This window comes from Physeter macrocephalus, chromosome 6 (genome assembly GCF_002837175.3).
Source record: "Physeter macrocephalus isolate SW-GA chromosome 6, ASM283717v5, whole genome shotgun sequence".
Lineage (NCBI taxonomy): Eukaryota > Metazoa > Chordata > Mammalia > Artiodactyla > Physeteridae > Physeter > Physeter macrocephalus.
Genome location: NC_041219.1, coordinates 52,587,918 through 52,599,879, shown reverse-complemented (window position 1 = coordinate 52,599,879; position 11,962 = coordinate 52,587,918).

Sequence of the window (11,962 nt, the reverse complement as noted above, 5' to 3'; positions counted from 1 at the left end):
CCCGTCTAGCCCTGCTGGCTTTTATCTCTGTTCACGAAGCAGGAGTATTGAATTTTAGAACTGGAGAAATGCATCCCTAGAAAGAGGGTGCATAGGAAAGTGGATGATTCTCTATCTTCCCCCAAGAAAAGGCAGCTTCATAATTCTCCAGCACGGGATTGGCTAGAGGCTTCTTAAGACGGTAAAGTAAGTTTGGCTGATGCCAGAATTGGGCCACGGCCCGTGGCAGGCGGCTTGTTTAGCCCACTGGACTTTAGCCTGGATTATCCAGTTTCTTGAACCCTAATGCCATCTCTGAAGGACTCCTAAGTAATTTCTACCAATAAAAAAAGAAAAAAGTCTTTTTTACTTCTTACTATTTTACCCCAGGAATTAGGAGAGCCCATAGTTAACATAATATCTAGTGAAATCCACATGCATATTCATATGTACTCCTCACCCCAGTGTTTGCAGTCTGGGTCCTTCTCAGCAAGAGGAACAGATCTCCAGCCTTTGACCGCGAACAGCTTAGGTTCCAAAAAGAACCTACCGGGCTTCCCTGGTGGCGCAGGGGTTGAGAGCCCGCCTGCCGATGCAGGGGACGCGGGTCCGTGCCCCGGTCCGGGAAGATCCCACATGCCGCGGAGCGGCTGGGCCCGTGAGCCATGGCCGCTGAGCCTGCGCGTCCGGAGCCTGTGCTCCGCAAAAAAAAGAAAAGAACCTACTGAGGAAAAAGATAGTATGTTTATATATTTATTTTCTCCAAACTGCTGATTCTATCAGTGATTTGATCGGCATTTAACTTGAATACAAAATTGCCATTAAGGGTCACTGGGTCAATGCCATGCAATTGTCTTTCCTATTACAATGCTAATCTACCAAAGGGATCAAAAACTTCCCTTTTTAAAATTTTTTTTCTTTTTTTGGCCACACTGCGCAGCATGAGGGATCTCAGTTCTCTGACCGGGGATCGAAGCCACGCCCCCTGCAGTGGAAGCAGAGTCCTAACCACTGGACTGCCAAGGAATTCCCCAAAACTTCCCTTTTTAAGTTCTCAGTCTAAACGGTCTACATTAAAAAACAAAAAAACAAAAAAAACAGTGCTATATAATTAGTTTTTTATTTTTAGGTCTTGTGACAAATTTATGATGTCGACCACTTTGGGATGAAGGTGAGAGAGTGAGTGGGGCAAGAGGGGGGGGTATCAATACGGACACTGCTAGATTTTGTATAGTTTATTTCACCCTTCCTTCCCATATACACAGAGCCCCCAAGAGCTAAGGTGAGTCCTCACTTAGCCACATTCTTTTCGTAAATATGCAGAATGAAACTCCTTATGTGACCTTCTACATATTGTATTTGGGGCTTAGACACTGAAGTCTAAAATGTGAGGCTGTTTGCTTGGCTCATGGTTAATGAGACAGGCCATTGTCTCTCCAAGCAGGTTCTATTATCTTGCAGTGGGGAGAAACAAAAACACATGAAGTGATCTTTTGTATTAATGCCAGGGACTTCCCTGGCAGTCCAGAGGTTAAGACTCTGCCTCCCAATGCAGGGGCCATGGGTTCCATCGCTGGTTGGGGAACTGAGATCCCACATGATGCATGGTGTGGCCAAAAAACATCCCGAAAAACAAAAGAAAATCCCCCAAACCCCAAGATTTGTATTAATGCCAATGCAAAAACCATTAGTAAAATGTCAGCAGAGTCCATACCACGTTAGAAAATATAGCACAACCAAGAAGGATTTCTTCCAGGAATTCAACCCGTGGTTCAGTTATTAGGAATTCCATCAGTCTTTTTTTTTTTAAAGTAATTTTATTTTATGTATTTGTTTATTTTTTGGCTGCGTTGGGTCTTCGTTGCTGTACGTGGGCTTTCTCTTTAGTTACGGTGAGCAGGGGCTTCCCTTCGTTGCGTTGCAGGGGCTTCACATTGCGGTGGCTTCTCTTGTTGCAGAGCACAGGCTCTCAGCACACAGGCTTCAGTAGTTGCAGCGCAGGGGCTCAGTAATTGTGGCTCACGGGCTCAGTAGTTGTGGCTTGCGGGCTCTGTAGCTCAGGCTTAGTAGTTGTGGCACACGGTCTTGGTTGCACTGTGGCATGTGGGATCTTTCTGGACCAGGGATCGCGCCCGTGTCCCCTGCATTGGCAGGCAGATTCTTAACCACTGCACCACCTGGTAAGTCCTACAATGTATATTGATGTGGATTTCTTTGGCCATATCTAGGGAGTCCGCCCAGTTTCTTAAATCTGCAGATTTATGTCTTTTGCCAAATTTGGGAAATTTTCAGCTTGTCATACCTTTGAATAGTTTTCAGCCTCACACTTTCTTCTCTTCTTTGGAGCTCAGTGAATGTTAGATCTTTCATTATAGTACCACAGGCCACTGAGGCTCTGCTAACACTTTTCAGTCTATTTTCTCTCTGTTGTTAATATTAGATAATTTCAATTGTTCAATCCTCAAATTCACTGATTCTTTCTCCTGTCATCTCTCTTCTGTTGAGCTCACCCAGCGATTATTTCCTTTTGAAACTTTGGCATGACCAAACAACTTTTTCTTTTTTAGTAAGCTTTTTTGGGCACTGATTGTAAATACAGATTTTATTTAATACATTGCGTTTTACAACATGTTAATAAAATGCAATGTTATTTTCTTTCCCTGTGCACATATTCCCTAAGTAATGAGAAAGCCAGGAATTCAGTACAGTATTGAATTACTCAATAGCTCAACCTTAAGGCTGTCACTGGATTTGTTCTGAATTTGGCTCCTTCAATTTTTTTTTTTTTTTTTTTTTTTTACTGTGGAACAGTGCTAAATTATCTATGCTTAGGTTGGCTTCACTTACATCTTCAAAGGTGGGCCCAGAAGAGGAGCTCCGTCACCCGGGAAGCCCCAGGCTTTCCTCTCACACTCTGCTACAACTTGATAACGATGAGGTTGCACATTTTCTCCAGCTCTTTCTGCCAAAGTTCAAGTTCTTCCTTTTCTGCACTCAGATTCTTATCAAGCCAGTTGATGATTTCATTATACTTGTCAAGAATCTTCTGTTTGTCCTCATCTTTGATCTTGCCTTTGAGTCTCTCATCTTCAACCTTTGCTTTCATGTTGACTGCACAGAATTCAAGTGGATTTCTGGAAGCCATCTGTTCCTCTGCTTCTCATATTCAGCCTTGTACTTCTTAGCTTTTGGACCATAAGCTCAATGTGTTCTTTGCTCAAATGGCCCTTGTCATTTTTTTACGGTAATCTTGTTCTATTTTCCTGTACTCTTATCCATAGCAGAGACACCTAGGATACCACTGGCAACCTGAAACTACATCACCAGAAACAAATACACTGAACTGTGTATCAAATGGACACCATAACCGCATAGAAGAAAAATATAATCCACAGTACTGAACACAGTATTTTGACTATATATCTTCTGTGTAAAGATATAAAGAATGGAAAAAATATCTTGAACTTAGTAAGTTTGCTGTTGGTAGGTAGTGTAGCTATTCTCAAACTACCGTGTATGTGTTCTCAGATTGAGCAAAGAAAGACATAGATTCATACTAATGGGAACCAGAGTTCTCACTGTGGAAGAAGGAATATACAATTATGGAATGGGATAGAGCAAGGAACAACCCTGTAATAGTGGATCATATTGTAAAATTGGAGTCTTCAGTATGAACTCACGTTTGCTTCTTTTTTTTTTTTTTTTTTTTAATTTTGGCTGCTCTGGGTCTTCGTTGCAGTGTGTGGGCTCTTCGTTGCGGTGTGCAGGCTTCTCTCTAGTTGTGGCGTGCAGGCTTCTCTAGTTGCAGATCACAGGCTTCTCTAGTTGTGGTGCGCCGGCTCCAGAGTGCATGGGCTCAGTAGTTGTAGCACTTGGGCTCTCTAGTTGCGGTGAGTGGGCCTAGTTTCCCCGTGGCATGTGGGATCTTAGTTCCCCGACCAGGGATTGAACCTGCGTCCCCTGCGTTGGAAGGCGGATTCTTATCCACTGGACCACCAGGGAAGTCCCTCATGTTTGCTTCTTTGGTTGTTTTTTTTTTTTAGCTCTGCCATTGAAAGGACCTAGCAGCAATGACACTCCATAGCAATGAGAACATCTAGTGCTTGTATCTTGGTATCTAAATACCATTCCTCTCTAAAAGGAATTATGACTCATTGGAGAACTGGCTGATTTCAGGGCTGAGTCAGGAAAAGTACAAGATGAACCTGGAACATCTTGTGCCAGAAGGTAAAGAAGTGCTCAAAAAATGATGGAAAACATGTCGTAAAGACACAGGAGCCAGTTTGACAGAGCTCTTACTGGCCAATTGAGCACCAAAACTAATAAAGGCAGTACACATTGAGTATAAATGAATTTTTGCATTTATAATTTGAATAAACAAAGAAGCAAAGAGGAGGGGGAGAAGAGAAAGCTCTTCTTTTTAGTCGAAAGCCAACTAATAAAGAAGAACCATGACAGAATCACTAGGGGAAGCTAAAACCATTAGGTGAAAGGTTCTTGGGTATCAAAGATAAACAAAGCCAGCTATTAGTTTAAGAGGGGAAAACAGATTTTATTCAGTAACTACTGACAGTAGAGCAAAGAGCTGAACTCCATTCTGATTGGCACAGAGGTGTCTGGGCGTTTCAAGGGGAGAATGAGGGTGTGGGGAGGGGGCTCAAATGAAGTCACTGAGGGTTGGTCAGTGTAAATGTGACCAGGCCAGCTGTGTCTGCTGCTGGCGGTGCTCCAAGGGAGGGTTCTGTCGCCACAGAGACTGGGGACAGAGGCCCGCATCGCAAAGGAATGGCTTTCAGGTCCTTGAGAAAGGCGCTCCTGAGTTGAAGGAGATACAAATACATCTTGGAGGGACAGAGAAAGGATTCACAATTGTGAGCCCTTTTGAGTAAATGCTCTGAGAAACGGAGGTCGGGGCCTACCATCCGGTATCAGAACAAACAGTACATTATTTTGACAGCTCTGAGGCTTTTCCAGACAGGAACTCAAGAGAGGGCTGGGTGTCCCAAGGATGTGGCTTTGCTGCTGGAAGCTGTGTTAAAGTTTGATCAACTCTCCGTTTTTTTTCCCCCCACTTCTACCCTTTTTTTTTTTTTTTTGTGGTACGCGGGCCTCTCACTGCTGTGGCCTCTTCCGTTGCGGAGCACAGGCTCCGGACGCGCAGGCTCAGCGGCCATGGCTCACGGGCCCAGCCGCTCCGCGGCACGTGGGATCTTCCCGGACCGGGGCACGAACCCGCGTCCCCTGCATCGGCAGGCGGACTCTCAACCCGTGCGCCACCAGGGAAGCCCCAATTATTTATTTTTTTGGTGTGGACAATGAGTTCCTATTTTATCTAGTGAGTTATAATCTGTCCGTTTGGTCACTTATTTTGATGCTCAAATTGTTCTAGGTTGGGCCAATGGGAGTGCCTTCCAGCTGGCTTCCATGTCCTTTTGACATGTCCTCATCATTCTTTGAGCATTTTCTTACTTTCTGACAGAACAAGGCGTCCTAGGCTCATCTTGTACTTAACCCTGAAAGCAACAATTTCTCTAAGCACTCTGGCTCCTGTAACTAGAGAACGGCAATTAGAAGCCAAAATCTGGGTGCTCGATGGGCACAGTGTTATCGGGGTGTCACTGGTCCAGGCCTTCTCAGTGGACAGAGTTGGGGACACAGGTATGCATACACACGGTTACCGCTCTATTTGTTTCTTTGCCTATTTCTCTAAACATTCTGAAATCATGAGTCCACACTAACTCCCATTCCAGTTCAACACAGTAGGGTTCATTCTCCCATCGGCCTCTCTGATGGTGACAAATCTGGTTTCAATTATCCTTCTCACCCTACTTGGGGGCCAACACCCTTGCTCAGGCCTCATAATAATCGTTATGGATTCTTACATTGTGTAGTCCGGTCTCCAGCCCCGAGACCCTGACCATGCTACACCGGGGCAGCAATGCCAATTCCTTTGCTCCACTGCGTTACCAAGATTCAAATAGAATGAAGTGATTGACTACAAGTAGCATCTGCTAAGAATCACTGAAGGCAGATACAAATGTTCCCTAGAATTCTACTGACTTAAAGTACTTAGAAATTATACCTAATTTACAACACCCTCTCCCCATGCCCTCGCCTCAGGGGGCGTGAGGCTCCTCTTTACTGACGGGTGATGTTGGTTATACTGACTGCTCTGCATTCACTGCACCTGTGTAAGCACGGGCTGCATACACTCAGCCCCAGTCTGGAGAGGTGTGCCCTGCGGTGCACTCTCCTGCTTTCCATTCCGACAGCAGGGAAGGGGAGCCTTAGCTTATGTGCAGGGTATACGTGCATTCATGCACACCGACAGGTATATGCAGCCTGGATACATGTGCCTTGCTCAAGCTTCTAACAGACACGTTATGCTACATATATCTTCACACCAGGACAGTGTGAACAGAATATCTCACTGCAGACCCGCCGCAGCCTCAGTGAGGCGCCGGCAGCTTTGGGTTTCTGAAGCCTCTCACCCTCACACCCGGCCAGTGGATGGCTTTCCGAAAGGCTGAGCACTTGTGAGGAGATTCCATTCTGCTTCCCTGCACACATCTACCACTGCCCAGTGGGGTATCTGAGGCCCCTGGCAGACAACCCTCTGCCGCCCCCCCATGGGTGTACACACGTGAAGTGCATTCTAAAGAGGTAACAAGAGTTTCACGCGTGCAAGTTGTCCATCCCTCTTTGAACCTTAACCTATCTGCATGCCCACCCGGTGAGCCCCTGATTTCACAGAACTGGCATGTCATATGAAGGGGTGAAATTAAAGTCAACACGGTGGCAGTGGGGGGTTAGACCGAAGGTTAAGACCCCTCTGGAATCCTGGCTCCACCACTTGTAATCTCGTGACCTTGGGCAGGTCACTCAACCTCTTTGAAATTTAATATTCCCTCGTATAGAATTGGGATAAAAATAGGGCCTACATCAGGAGACTGTTGCATAGATTGAATTAGGTTTAGAGTTTAGAAGCGAGCCTGGCGTTTCTCTGGGATCCCAGTGTATGTTAGGTTCTAAGCAGGAAGAGGCAGTTCATTTTCTTTTCCCGACTGCTCTGCGTCACAGCGGGTCCTCCCCTCCGAGCAGAACGATAGGATAACGGCTTGGTACCCATGTGCCGTATTTCATCGAATCTACAAGCCATCGATTTTAAGATACCCAATTTAAGAAATTATATTATGGCTTTAAAAAAGAAAAACATGCTGCCACGTGTACTACGAAATGCCAAACGATTGTAAGACGCCCCCTAATTACTACGAGGATCTTCAAAAGTCAAAAGAAGCGCTTATTCTAGGAGCCGCTGGAAAAGGGCACGTAACGCAAAGCGTGCGCACTTTTAAACGCGAAACCAGCTTCCGCTGCACCTGCTCAGTGCGCCGGGTCGAAACGCGGGGCTCTTGAGGCGAAGCCTCGGTTGAGTTTCGCTTTCGGTTCGCTGGAAACGAAAGCTGGGCGGCGGGGCGGGGCGGGGCGGCGGAGTGGGGCGGGGACGTAGGCGGGGACAGAGGTGCTGGCACAGAGGTGCCAGGCGCTTGGGGACAGAGGCACGTGGACCGAGGTGGGGACATAGGCGCAGGGACAGAGTCGCAGGGACAGACGCGGGGGCCGAGACTTGGGGACCTAGGTGGGGACAGACGGGGCCCAGCTCACCCCTCCCGCAGCTCCCGCCACGCCGCTGCCTGGAGGACCGGACGCGGTTGCTGAGTTTCTCCCTCACCCAACTTAGCAGCGCGGGTCTGACTCTTCGCTGCACCCGAGGCAAGTTTGGTAATACTTTTGGAAGCTTTCTTTCCAGGGAAGGCATAACGGGGCTGTGCTCAGATACCACGTGGATAATTATGGGACTGTTTTTGGGCTGAGCGAATTATAATAATGGTCTGTATTCGTTAATACGTATATTAGATCAGTGAAATTTTCCCACACTGATAGATTTATTTGGACTTTTTTTGCACGACTGTTTTTAATTAAAGAAGAAATTGCAGAATCCGCCTTCTACCGTCTCCCTCTTTTCCTAGAAGAAAGCTAAATTTAGACCTTTAAACCTAAAACTCTATTCTATGACCCCTGAAAAATCTGGGTTCAGAGTGTTTTGAAACCTAAAGCAGAGCCTTTAACTTCATGCTTTACAGCATTGAGGTAGTTATACTTTGAAATTGTTCAAAAGAGAGGCAAATATTTAAAACATTTCTTTCTGGTGTTATATTGTGAGAGTGAGGCGGAGGGTTCAGACCTAGACATCCAGGTGGTCTAATGTGCTCATACAAATCGGACTAATACAGGTGCACAGATCCATCTGGGTTTTTGGATCACTATCAAAGAACTGAGGGGCTTCCCTGGTGGTGCAGTGGTTGCGAGTCAGCCTGCCGATGCAGGGGACACGGGTTCGTTCCCCGGTCCGGGAAGATCCCGCATGCCGCGGAGCGGCTGGGCCCGTGAGCCATGGCCGCTGAGCCTGCGCATCCGGAGCCTGTGCTCCGCAATGGGAGAGGCCACAACAGAGAGAGGCCCGCTTACCGCCCCCCACCCCCCCAAAAAAAGAAACCGCTTTTTGTATTTTCACTAAAAAAAAATGCGTTGCACAGTTTGGGCACTTTAACACAATGATGAGCTTGCAAAGGGGAAAATGGGTTCATCTGGAGTGTTGTAATCTGTGTGCCCAGCGCATTACCATCACTTGAGAAACACACACGAATGATTAAGAATGAGGTCTGACTCTGTCGTTGCCATGATGGGTTGGATTTGGAAGGCTGTGAGGCTTGTGTCATACTCCTCTTTGGGGCATTTAAGGATGGAGTCGGTTTTCCTTGTAGAGAATCTAGTGGTGAGTGAAGAGCCCAGCTAGAGACCAGGGCCAGCCCAGGTTTCCATTATGTCTTATGTTGTTTCTCCGAAGACCCCAGTTGTTTCTGTGGCTACAATGGTGAACAGTCTAAGCCAGCTGTTTCTATCATTCACGTCTCCCATTTATTTTAAGGGCAAAATTTTTTGGAAGGGTGGGAGCTATGTTAGTTTAGTTCTTTGGAACCAAAAATTTTGTTTAAATAATAGACTTTAATACTAGACTTCACTTTTCAGAGCAATTTTAGGTTCATGGCAAAATTGAGTACAGAGAGTTCCTGTATACGCCCTGCTGCCTCCTTTGGCTCCAAAGTTCAACAGTTTGTTACAGCTGATGAACCTACGTCATTATCATCCAGAGTGTATTCTTCGCGTTAGGGTTCATTGTTCTCTGCATTCTGTGAGTTCTGACAAATGTACAGTGACATGTATCCACCACTATGGTATCAGAATAGTTTCACTGCCCTAAGAATCCTGTGTTGGAGCCCATTTTCTGAGTCAGGGGTTGAGTTTGAAAATTCAGCTTCCTTGGAATACATCTATTCTCTTTTTCCCTGTCACCAGCTACTTAGGTCACTTTGCCTTTCCGCATCCTTCTCAGATCTTTAAGTTTCACTTTCCTTCCTTTTTTTTTTTGATAGGATCACTATTTATTAATGATAACATTTTGAAAACAAATTAAAATTTGCTTTCTTCAGCCATTTAAATGCAAAGATCTTAATTTGATGCCTAAAACTGAAAACACACTGTAACACCCAGGGATCAAAGTTTGAGTGCTTTCCAGCAATACAAAATTATAAAATAATTTAAAACTGGACGCTCTTTGACTAATATAATTCAAATCAGTCTCTCAGTGGAAGAGACTAACGTCGCAAAAGTGAAATCCCGCATGCTGTTGCTGTCTAAAGAATCTTCAAAGACACTGCTGTGTTCTTACTAACATTAACAGCTGCTGAAACAATTCTTTTAGAAATCCTCATTGTCTTCCAGGGGTGCAGTTTCCCAAAGAATCCCAGGCTAAAATCTAAATGGACACAGGGCCAAAACCGAGTGATACCACAAAATTCAGACTTCCTTTAAAACAACTTTTACACTCTTTCCTTGGAAGAGAGGACAAAGGATAAAGCTCTCATTATTTGCTCTGTTTACACCACAAAGGCTTCAGGACAAGAAACTCTGGGGGTGATTACTGGCCAGCTGGTTGAAGTGCATCCCTGCTCATAGAGAATGCTTATTATTTTCCTTCCTTTTCTGCCCCACTTAACCTGTCTCTCTGTGATCAGCTCTGAAGTTTGCTGCCTTTTTCTGTTGCTCTTTGGGATCTGGCCTGCGAGCTGGCCCCAATGATGCCTCCTGAGTTTTACTGTCGTATTTTCGAGGTTTTGGCACAGTGCAGAATAATGTCTCTGGAAAACCGGCTGGTCCCTTTCTACTGTTTCATCAGATTTCCCTCGATGTGGTCTCAAAGTCCTATTTTTCGCTCATGGAGTTGTCAACTGCCATCATTTCTCTCTCAGTTTGACTTTCCTAGGCTGAGCCTCGTAAGAGGAACAGCTGTTTATGCTATTGAAAGTAAATATTTACTAAGAAAAGAGATTTTGTTACCTGAGCCATTTAACATGAATCTGTTAATTATGCCGCTTGTATTTAGCTGTTTCCCAACTTCAGATGTTCTCCTTCCTTCACATTTTATAACAGAATTGAGAAAAAAAATTCTAAGACTTTTCATCCCTAATTCATTAATTTTTTGGATCTTGGAATAGGAACACTATTGCCAAACAAAGCCTCTCTTAAAAGAAATTAAATCTGTGCCTTAAATGAATTATTGCTTATTTAAAATCACATATTAATTAATTACAGGAAATTCGGAAATTAAGAGAAATAATCCAGAAAAAGACAAAAATGATTTGTAATCCCACCAATTAGAGTTTTCCTTTAATGACATTTTTGGTATGTTTTGTCCCAGTCCTTTTTCTGTGTGTATATGTAGTTAGATTTATGTTTTATAAAATTGTGTCAGACTATACAATTTGTAAAACACATAAAGAAAATAGGCTGTAAAAATGAATTTTGGTGAACAGTCTTTTACATAGATCTTTGTGTCTTTGTTTCTTGAAGATAGAATCCTAAGGTAGAATCAGTGTTAATCAGTAGTCTTTCAGCTACAAGTGACAGGAACCCATTTCAAACTGAAGTTAAGAACAGCAGAGGCGGCTGTGAGCGGCAGGCAGCTGGGGGCTGGGTTGGCTCCAGGGCTTCAGCTGGCAGCCTCAGGGTTCTGTCTCTTTCTCCGTTTCTCGGTTCTGTTTCCTGTCATTGGCTCTTTTCCTTGGCTGCTGGTTTTTCTTCCTGTGGTGGAAGAGATGGTCTGATTTATGTTCTTCTGGCTTAAAACGCCTTGTAAGAGGCTGATGATGATCAGCCCTGAGTGGGTCACGTGATTATTGCTGAAACAGTCACCTTGGGCCCTGAGTGGCCAGGTCTTTGAGCCAGGCAGTGCGTGTGGGCTCCGCCCAGTCCTCATAGTCTGAAAGTGGAGATAGTGTTTGTAAAGAACAGGTGAGTATGCTACCAAAAGGTGGGGCACTGGGCTGGCAGAAGTGACAGGCGTCCACCGGGGTCATTTTCAAGGTTGCGGTACATGTTGCCAAGTGGTTGTCCAGGCTGGCTGTGGCAGTGTCCACTCCCGGTAGCTGGCTGCTGCTGTGTACCCGGATTGAAAGATCTCTCTGCACAAGTAACACCAGGAGGTCTTCACTGGTGACCCCTTAAATGGAAATAAAGCAGCCAGGAATCATGCACCTTTAGGGAGAGCAATGCTGGGACTGAACCGAAAACAGTCTTCATGAAATGACCTGAAGGTAGCTGGTCTGCAGTAAATCCTCTATGCCGGTGGCCAGTCCCCTGCAGCCTGAGCTTGGTCAGTGCTTGTCTAGAACAGCTTCTCAACCTTAATGCTTGCGTAGGTCACCTAGGAATCTTGTCAAAAGGCACATTCCGGGCTCCCCTGGTGGCGCAGCGGTTGAGAGTCCGCCTGCCGATGTAGGGGACGCGGGTTCGTGCCCCGGTCCGGGAGGATCCCACGTGCCGCGGAGCGGCTGGGCCCGTGAGCCCCGGCCGCTGAGCCTGC